Below are 10,686 nucleotides of genomic sequence, written 5' to 3'. Positions count from 1 at the left end.
CGCTTAAGAAGAACTTCTGTAGCACATGCCGTCTGTCCTTATATATCCTTTGCACCAAACATATATGCTTGTTGTAGCGAATATAGCTCTAAAGTTGTGTCTGGTTTGATACCTGATCTAAGCATGTCTGGAGTTTGGACTTTGTAGCACAATCAATTTTGAGGCAAAAATAAATTCCTCCAAGATTGAGCTAGACAAACTAATCAATCTGCTCACTTCCCAATTTTGAGGGAGTACTAGGTGATACTTGTGCATGAACCTTCTACATGCACTTTCCATTCCCCCTGTTTTGGTATGAGAACGGACGTGTACCCACGCAATTCACTTTCTACCAGTATGGAATTGACTGTGCTACCAACCGAATGTATTTCTACTTTGCGTGCTAGTTACTGCCATGCATTAAACAACCAGAGGTTCAATTTTTCCAACGGAAAGGACCCAAGGAATATCGATCACGAGCAGGTTTGTTGGACCACGGAAGCATGCTCGCGTATGGGACGATAAAGTCTCGGGGTCCTTGCACTAACGAGTAACGAGATGGCTTGGAAGCAAGCCCCCCCGTACCCGAACAGGCCTGACCCGGTCTGACCATTGGCCAGACAAGGTGTACACTCGTAGTACGCACTGTACATCCATGGAGAGAGATAGGGGGAGAGAGGCCAACAGGTCATGTGCGTGGCTTGTTTGGTGTTGGCCGGAGGCGTGGGTCGTCTCCCACCCGCCATGCGGGGTGCGCGCCGAGGCTGTAGGCCTTTCTGCTGTCCATGCCGCGCCTGCGTTCTGCTCCTCTGCAGCCGCCACGCTGCGAGATGAGGGAGAGAGGAGACGGGTCCAGCCCCAGTTTTGCGTACGTATCTGTAAAGAACACATGCATGTGATTCATTTACACGTTGATGACGGGGCCGAGCTAATTACCAGCGGCCGCACAATAAATTACCATAGCTGCGTGGGCGTACGTTCATTAAACCTACCTATCAAACGACGGAGGCTTAAAACTTGGATGTGACTAGGTCTCGGTCCACTGAGATTTAACTAAATCTTAGTCAAGTGATACAACATGCAAAAGAGAAAAAGAAAAAACTGAAAAGATCATTCTTAAAAAAACTGAAAAGAAATTTTGCATAGATCTTAATATAATATCTCATGGATATAGTATCGACTGAGACTTCGTAAAGTCTAGTTGACTGGGACTTAGCAAAATTGTTAAAACTTCTTCGGTGACGGGTTCAACATTGGTCAGAGCATCTTCAACCCAACACCACTTCCTCTATATATGTCCGGACAAATAGCTTGGAAACGGCTCACATAAGAAAACGCCATCCAACCGAATTCAATATACACCAGTAGAAAAACCCTTATGATTGAGAAAGGTATGGCGCCGATCAAATTTCGAACGCCATTGGTATTTTATGAAAATACCAGTGACTACCAGCAGTACAATCGTATGCTTTGCCGCACTACTTCCAGAAATTACCAGTCGCACTGGACATATGGCTTGACGCCTTTGTTAATTTACCCGTCAAATTTGGCAAAAAATCTCATAATTCTCGAATATATCAGTGTAAATTTAAAATTGGGCACATGCACACGTACGAAATGAAGTTAAACTCGACTATATAGACATATAACTTATAGTTTATTACATTGATCGGCCACCAAAATATATAATATGTGCCGATTTTGATCAAGGCTACGATCGTCGTGGTCGTAGCTCCAAAATGTGGCATATCTAGTTTAGACTATACTACATGCACGACTACTAAGCTAGCTAGCTGCTCTAGAGCGGTGAAGAAGACCGCATAAGAGCATCTACAATCTAGCCTCTTACATCAATCCAAGCGGCGAGCTTAAACCCTAGCTCACTCTGTCCCTCTCTCTCTCTCTGTCCATTCCTCTCTCTCACCCTTTCTGATCCCATCCACCACGATGAGCAGCTTCGGCAGCGACTTCGGCTCGGAGCTCGACTACGAGAAGGAGATGGTACTCCGCATTACGTTAGAGCGGTCCAAGATGGAGACCGGTGGTAGTTCCAGATCTGGAGCATCGCCGCACCTCCCGTGCCGGCGCAGCGCGGACGCCAGAGCTGGACCCTCCCGGCCCGCGCGCAGCGACGCCCGGTCAGCACAGTCCGCGCCAGCCCCGCGTCATCTCCTTCCCCCGCCGTCCGCTCCTGCACGCAGCCAGCGCTGGGTGCTTGTGCCCGCGCCTCCAGCCCGCACGCGCACTCCGAAGTCGGAGGCGCGCGCTGCACACTGCAAGAGGCAGCGTGCACGGGAGAGGAGGCGGCAGAGTAGTCCACGCGTCGCCGCCGCGGCACGGAGCCGGACGCCGACGAGGACACGCGTCTCGTCGCCTAGGTGTACCGCAGCTCCCTCACGACGGCGGAGACGGACGCTCGCCGCCTCCGACGGAAGAACGCCAAGGCGCTTCGGCTAGCTATTGAGCAGTCGGAGCGCGGGGCGAAGGAGGCAGCGACGAAGAAGGCTCAGGTGGCAAGGCAGAAGCGGGAGCAGGACAGGGCGGTCCGTCGGATGAAGGGGCTCATCGTCCTCTCCGACTCCGACTCCGACGGCGGCGACAGCTGCACCTCGTCGTCCGATGACCAAGACCCTCCGCCAGCCGCGGACGCCTACAGCTGCGCCGGCGACCGGAAGGGCAAAGGCCCGGCGAGGAAGTGGTGATTCCGGCCCTCCTCCTCCTCCTCAATGTTTATATCATTTTTTTTGTAGAAGTTTATGAACTTGTCTGTGGACAAACTATGATCTTTTGGATGTGGTGAAGTATGCTATGTCTGTTTGCAGCCGATCTTGTGTTCCTTTGCAGCTCAATTTTCTTGTCTGTCGTTTGATCACGTAGGATTGTTCAATGTGTGCATGGGTAGTGTGGATATAAGGCGCCGGATATGAGATACACGGATGCAAAATGGCAAATATGGAGGGTGTCCGGTCAGTGCCCGCGGACGCGCCCGGACTCGTTTGGGGGCGTTCCAGGGGCAGGATTTGCCAAGTCCGGCTATAGATGCTCTAAGCCCCGCAGTGCCATGATGTCACTCCTAGGGATCAATCCTCCTCCTCTCGTCGGCCGACCGGTAAAAACATCGGCCGTGGGATGGGTGATGCGAACTCCATCTAGGAGCATGTAGTCGAGGCGGCGATCATCGGATGCTCCTCTTGCTCATTCTATGACATGCGCAATGGAGGCGGAGGAAACGGGAGAACCCAAACTTCATCGTCGAGCAGCAGACGCTCTACGAGGCCGCGCTTAGCGCTCGTGTCGGACGTGAAGGGGGCACTAGCGATGCATGCGATCACAGACATGAACGTCGGTAGCTCTGCATCGTTCGCGCTGGGTACGACCACGAGGCCGACCTGTCCACGTCTATCGTGAATCTCACCTCGACCGACAACGTCTAGGCTACGGACTCCGAGAAGGAAGAGTAGTATATGGGAGACGGAGGCGCCGGTGTCTCATGTGGGCACATTCGTGTTCCATGTCTTACTCTTTCTCGTCGGCGACCCGCAACTTCACTTGCCGGAGCTCACGGCCGGCGGAGATGCCGGACATGGGAACAACAAGGACTTGAAGCATGGATGCGGCGAAGAGTTAAACTAGGTTAACTTTCAGGTGCCTTTATTTAATTAAATTTGTCGAAAATGTCATGATTGTGGTCTGGTCTAAATGAAAATTACCCACTTCGCAAGAAAATCGTCAGCTTTGTTCAAATTTCGTTTGAAATATGTCTAGACATTTGAGGCATGATTAGATGTCCGCAGACGCGTCTGAACACATCCACGGATGGATACTGGGTCCGTTTTAAGGGTCCGCATTGAAGATGCCTCAGGTAACGATGTCACCGCCGACGAGCCTCACTTTTAACTTGCGAGTGGTGACTTATTTTTGCTGAATCTGTGGAAAGACTGTTTTAGTAGTATAATGCCAATGTTCAATGTAATGGCCGTGCCCACAACTTACATATGGCAGGTTGTACTGAATTAACCAACAAGCACATTATAGCTGATCTTGAGTACAACGCATATATACCATTCCCTTTCCGAGAGACAATCAAGCTGTGCCATGTGCCACTTATTCCTACGGTGATCTTTATGCTGCCAATGGATTGATCTGATGGTACACCCGAATGCCGATGAATGAGCGAACATGCATTCACGCAGCTAGCTACCAGATAGTGCTCCCATAAATAGTTTAGGCTTGCCAGGAGCAATGCAGTTAATTTGCAGCCAGCATAAGCATTATTACGCACTGATGGCTTGTCGTGGCCCTTGCACGTACGTACGGTGGATCGATGATCCTTGTGGTGTTTACTCCGGAGCAGATTCTATCTCTATGCAAGACGGAATTAATGGGCGCTTTTCACAATGGAAGAAGGAATTAACAAGGGAAGGAAGCCAGCTGAGCTGAGGTTATGGACGGAGGAGCTTCCTGGGACTGGAAAGCGCCTATCTTCTGTCGCACGCTCTGGAAAAGGGAAGGGGGCCTTTCGTTTGCATGTTCTACGGGGTAACAAAAAGCTGCCCCGGCCGGCCTCCTCTTTGGATGGCCTCCCCGTCAGATTGATCAAGCTTTTTTCCTTGGCTGCCACTGCCCATGCCACTCAGTGTCACCTCTCCTCTCATGGTCTCATACCTGTGCGTGTCGTTCATGTTTGCATGCCCAATTGTTCGCGGCCGCGGTTCCTATCTTTAGGCCTTTGCTAGCTCCACCGGCCATGATCGTGGAGATAAAATGATTAAGCAACATCATGATGCATTGGTCAGGTGTGGAATCAGAAGCCTCTGCAGGCCTGGAAGATGCCATGCGTCGTCCTGCTGCTGCTCGCACTGTTCCGATCTCATGGCGACAATGAATGATCGAGACCTTCTGCGTGGCCGCGTGCGTGCGTGCGTGCATATACGGATGCCCCTGACGATCGATGTGCTGCGCACCACCGGAGCAAACGGCCAGGCTTCAATCTCCGGTGGGTACAGCACCAGTGTACAATCCAATATTCGATTATATTCGTGTCTGTAACATTAAATTAGGACGTAAAGTGTACGGTGCCAAATGATTCGCGGGAAAAGTTACTATACGGTGCCGAACTTAAGTAGATGCACGTATGCATGCACGCACTCGGGTGCGTGCATGCGCTGAATTACTAGGGCGGGAAGGTACGTACTGTCGCCCGGAATATGCTTTTCACGTACGTATAGTATCACCGCGTTGGTTTTGGCCGAAAGTTAACCACCGGTTGATCTTAGAGCGCATGCGTTGCGTTAACCCTGTTTGTTCACATGAACGTGAGCAGCGCCATGCCATGCATCCAGCTCACAGTCCCAGTCACTGACACCCCCCCCCCCCCTCTCTCTCTCTCTCTCTCTCTCTCTCTCTCTCTCTTCCTTGGACCACCCAGCCATCTCTCTCCCTCTCTACGTGAAGCATCAAGACGAGACTAGCTAGGGGATGGGTGTGATATGGTACATGATGAGTGAAAAATGCCTGCTGCCAGGCCGGGCTTCCCAAACTTGGTGCTTTAAAGTCATGTGTTCCCTGCTGCAAAAGACGTGTAAACCTCAGATTTGTCCATGCAGAAACCAGAAAGTTCAAATGATTCTAGTCTAACATGCATATTTTCCAACCCGCATAAAAAGAAAAAAACATGCATGTACAATAGTGTGTGCCGCCTGCCCAAAGCTGAGGAATTTGTAGCGCGTGAGAGTGCGTGCATGCATGCATGCACGCCCGGCCCGCGCTTGATCGCTTTCTTGACAAGGAGGGAGTAGTCGTACCATGCGCATTCACGGGGAAGCTTTTCGCTCCGAGTGTCTTGTCTCTCTGATCTGACGTGCACATATATAGTGGCAGGCCTTTGAACCCTTTCTTCGAGGAAAATAGATGCCGCCAGTCTTGACTATTACAGCTCGTGATGCTGAATTTAACAACAAAGTTGTTGTGAATTAATTGTTTTTTGTCTGTAATTGTCTTTCACTATATGGAGTACATGATTTTCAGCTGCCTACACACATGCACATACACTCACTTATATGAGCGCACACATGAACAACCTATTCCTATGAGCACCTCCGAGATACCTAGCCGGCACAATATCTTGAGATTGATGAAATCACCATATGCACCTTCGTAGTCGATGGAAACATCACATCCCATTGAATGAACATCAACGAAAAGTTCGAAATAAATTTAGAACTTGAACCCTGATAGACTAGTTCCATCATAAGGAACCTAGCCATCTGAGTTACGCTCACTTCACTCTTGTTGTGAACTCTTATGGATCGTGACAGGGGTGTTTTTTTTTTGCAACACTTCCACCCCTTTTCTTTAATGGCCTGAATTATAACCGAGTCTTCTACACCACAGTCAAGACATGACAAAAGGAGAAAGGAAAGAGGTAAAGCGAGTTGGGGCACATGTAGGAAACCCGCTGCGACATCATCGTCGCCGATAGATATCCTACGAGGCAAAAAATGTACTACCACCATAGAGGAAAAGTCTAAACGACAGGATAACAGTACCACTATCCATTGGATGGCAAAATAGGACAGTCCAGCAACCAGCTCAGAGGATCTCGATCACGCCTTCAAGGTTCAGTTCAACCATTAATAGTGTAGTGTTCAGAAGCAAATGTTTGAATTTGCTCCTCTTTTCCTTTTGGTCTGCTCACGCGGGGTGGCATTGTGTTCTGCTTTTATACCGGCAAAACCGGACATGTCCCGCGCCGTAGTGGTCCTTTAAACTTAACTTTTGAGCGCTGCATATGACCATTTATGAGCTTTTGTTCTCGCTTACTTGGACGGCTCAGGTTTTTTTATTACCAGGAAGTACACCCTGCAGAATGTCCCTTTGCCTCGGTTTAATATCGTCAGTACTTCTTGATCTTAGTCGAGTGGAGTGGCAACAGGCAACACCGCGAGAATCCCAGATACAATACCATCCCATGTATCCCAGGAGTAAATAAAAACTGACAGGGAAAATTTTCGTGTTGGGCCATCGAATGACAGGAAAATACGCCTGTCTGATGGTTGGCTGATAAGATCATATGGGAATTATTCCTGTCTTTAGTATTGTTGACGACGGCTGAGAGGGGATGGATCATGTGAGAGGGCGGGGAAGAAGCATCTCTGATGTTGTACTGTTGTCTAGCATGAAAATCTAGTCCTGCGCGTGACTGCGTGTACCCTTAGAAACTTCACAACAATTGTTTGCCTGAATATAGATACAGGAGTAGTTCTGAATCATGATGATTGACAAAGTGATATACAAGCAGGTGCTCCATTGTCGCCTGGTATATCATGTGTACCACTAGAAGAAGAAAAAATTCCTTTGTGTCCACGTTGAAATTACATCAATCGCGTATAGGAGGGTATACATGTTGATAGTGGGGGGTAAATATGCGACAGAAAGACCCAGTCGATCGACTTGTGTCTGATTTTTGCTCTCTCGAGCTAGCAATGGTGATGGTGCTTCTCGATATTGATATGGTTGGCATGTGTCTTGCACAATATCAGTTGCTCTTGGTTCACCGTGGCCTCCAGGTCTTTTTATAGGACCCTTATACATGCCGAACGTGAGGTACGAGCACATGACAATTTCGAACATTTTCGACGGCAAGTTTAGTTACGCGAGGATGACAATTTTAGTTGGCAAGCATGACAACTTTCGTGTTTCCGTTTATTTTTTGACAGAAACATGCTATCCTTGCGCCACTGGAATTGCCATTGAAAAACATCAGAGCCGGAGTGCCATGCACATGACATGTAGCACTTATCATTTGTGTTTTTATATGCTTTGAGTTTGACTCGTAAACAGACTCACACAAGGAAATAGCACCACTACAAAACAGAGCTATAGAGTCGGTTCATCGCCTAGAGACAAATTTTCTTTAGAGAAAAGGCCAGAGCCCGACTTTATACATAAAGCCACCAAACAGAGTAACAACGAAGCCACGCCAAACAAAATGACATAAGAACCATAGAGTATCAACGCCAAAGCATGACAGACAGAAGTTTAGCGTACATGGCTCCCAGGCCAGTACACGACACACAGGCCGGAGACTCAGGAACGACGATAGTAGGGCCATCAACTCCTAACCGCCGACCTGAACTCGAGGAAGGGAGGTAGCTGTAGCCCGAATCTTGGTAGCCATATCATAGAAAACATCCCGATCCTCCTCCTTAGTCAACAATTTCCACTGTTGCAGGAATATGTAATTTTTAAATAAGCAATCAGCGGGTTTAGCAGGAAAAATATGTTCAATGGTAAACTTGTTCCTAGTCGTCCAGAGGGTCCAGCACATCGCTGCAAATCCCACCCAGAACATTCTTCTCTGGGCCCCAACCAGGTTAGAGGCCAAAAGATAAAGTTCTGAGAAGGAGGCAGACCTCCAAGAGACATGAAGCCAAGATCTGATACAACACCAAAAGAGTTTAGCCAAGACACAGTTAAGGAAGATATGAGTCGTGTCCTCTCTCTAGCCACATAAAGCACAACGATCAGATCCCGGACCATTACGCTTGCGAATCTGGTTAGCCGCCGAAAGGCTGTGACGCCCCCGATTCAATCATACACTAATCATACACGCAAACGTGTACGATCAAGATTAGGGACTCACGGGAAGATATCACAACACAACTCTACAAATAAAATAAGTCATACAAGCATCATATTACAAGCCAGGGGTCTCGAGGGCTCGAATACAAGAGCTCGATCATATACGAGTCAGCGGAAGCAACAATATCTGAGTACAGACATAAGTTAAACAAGTTTGCCTTAAGAAGGCTAGCACAAACTGGGATACAGATCGAAAGAGACGCATGCTTCCTGCCTGGGATCCTCCTAAACTACTGCTGGTCGTCCTCAGCGGCCTGCACGTAGTAGTAGGCACCTCCCGAGTAGTAGCAGTCGTCATCGACATTGGTGTCTGGCTCCTGGACTCCAACGCCTGGTCACAGAAATCGGGTATAGGAAGGGGGAAAAGGGAGAGCAAATCAACCGTGAGTACTCATCCAAAGTACTCGCAAGCAAGGAGCTACACTACATATGTATGCATTGGTATCAAATAAAAAAAGGGTATCATATGTGGACTGAACTGCAGAATGCCGGAATAAGAGGGGGATAGCTAGTCCTGTTGAAGACTACGCTTCTGGTAACCTCCATCTTGCAGCAGAAGAAGAGAGTAGAAGGTAAGTTCACCAAGTAACTTCGCATAGCATAATCCTAACCGATGATCCTCCCCTCGTCGCCCTGTGAGAGAGCGATCACCGGTTGTATCTGGCACTTGGAAGGGTGTGTTTTATTAAGTATCCGGTTCTAGTTGTCATAAGGTCAAGGTACAACTCCAAGTCCTCCTATTACCGAAGATCACCACTATACGAATAGATAAACTTCCCTGCAGGGGTGCACCACATTTCCCAACACGCTCGATCCCCTTTGTCCGTACACACTTTTCTGGGTCATGCCCGACCTCGGAAGATCAACATGTCGCAGCCCTACCTAGGCACAACAGAGAGGCCAGCACGCCGGTCTAAATCCTATGGTGCAGGGGTCTGGGCCCATCGCCCATTGCACACCTGCACGTTGCGTACGCGGCCGGTGAGCAGACCTAGCCTCCCTTATACAGGAGCAGGCATTCCAGTCCAACCCGGCGCGCCGCTTAGTCGCTGACGTCACGAAGGCTTCGGCTGATACCACGACGTCGAGTGCCCATAACTGTCCCCGCGTAGTTGGTTAGTGCGTATAGGCCAGTAGCCAGACTCAGATCAAATACCCAGATCTCATTAAGCGTGTTATTTTGAAGTAACCGCGAACGCCGACCAGGACCAGGCCCACCTCTCACCTAGGTGGTCTCCGCCTGCCCTGTCGCTCCGCCTCAAAGTAACAGTCGGGGGCCTTCGGGAACCCAGGCCCACCTCTACCGGGATGGATCCACCTATCCTTTCAGCCCCCTCATCGGAATCACTTGCGGGTACTCTACGAGCCGACCCGACTTTAGTCATAACAAGTATAGTATGTATATATGTATGTATATACCCACGATCACCTCTCGAGTGATCACGACCCGATAGTATAGCATGGCAGACGGATTAGAATGTAGGGCTACTGATGAAGTACTAGCAACCTATACTAAGCATGTAGGATTGCAGGTAAGGTATCAACAGTTGTAGCAACAATGACAGGCTATGCATCAGAATAGGATTAACGAAAAGCAGTAACATGCTACACTACTCTAATGCAAGCAGCATAGAGGAGAGTAGGTGATATCTGGTGATCAAGGGGGGGGGGGCTTGCCTGGTTGCTCTGGCAAGAGAGAGGGGTCGTCAACACCGTAGTCGTACTGGGTAGCAGCGGCGTCGGTCTCGGTGTCTAGCGAGAGAAGAGGGGGAAGAAACAATAAATATTAAGCAAACAGATGCATAGCGATGCATGGCATGACAAATAGCGGTGCTAGGGGTGCCCTAACGCGGTATGAGGTGGTACCAGTGAAGGGGGGAAACATGCGGGAAATTATCCCTGATGTTTCGTGTTTTCGGACAGATGAATCGGAAGGGAAAGTTGCGTGTTTGCTATGCTAGGGATGCGTAGCAGATAAACAGGCTACGTATCCGGATTTGTCTTGTCGTTCTGAGCAACTTTCATGTACAAAGTTTTTCCATCCGAACTACGATTTATTTTATA

This window comes from Triticum urartu, chromosome 6 (genome assembly GCF_003073215.2).
Source record: "Triticum urartu cultivar G1812 chromosome 6, Tu2.1, whole genome shotgun sequence".
Lineage (NCBI taxonomy): Eukaryota > Viridiplantae > Streptophyta > Magnoliopsida > Poales > Poaceae > Triticum > Triticum urartu.
This window is presented reverse-complemented; position numbering follows the sequence as displayed.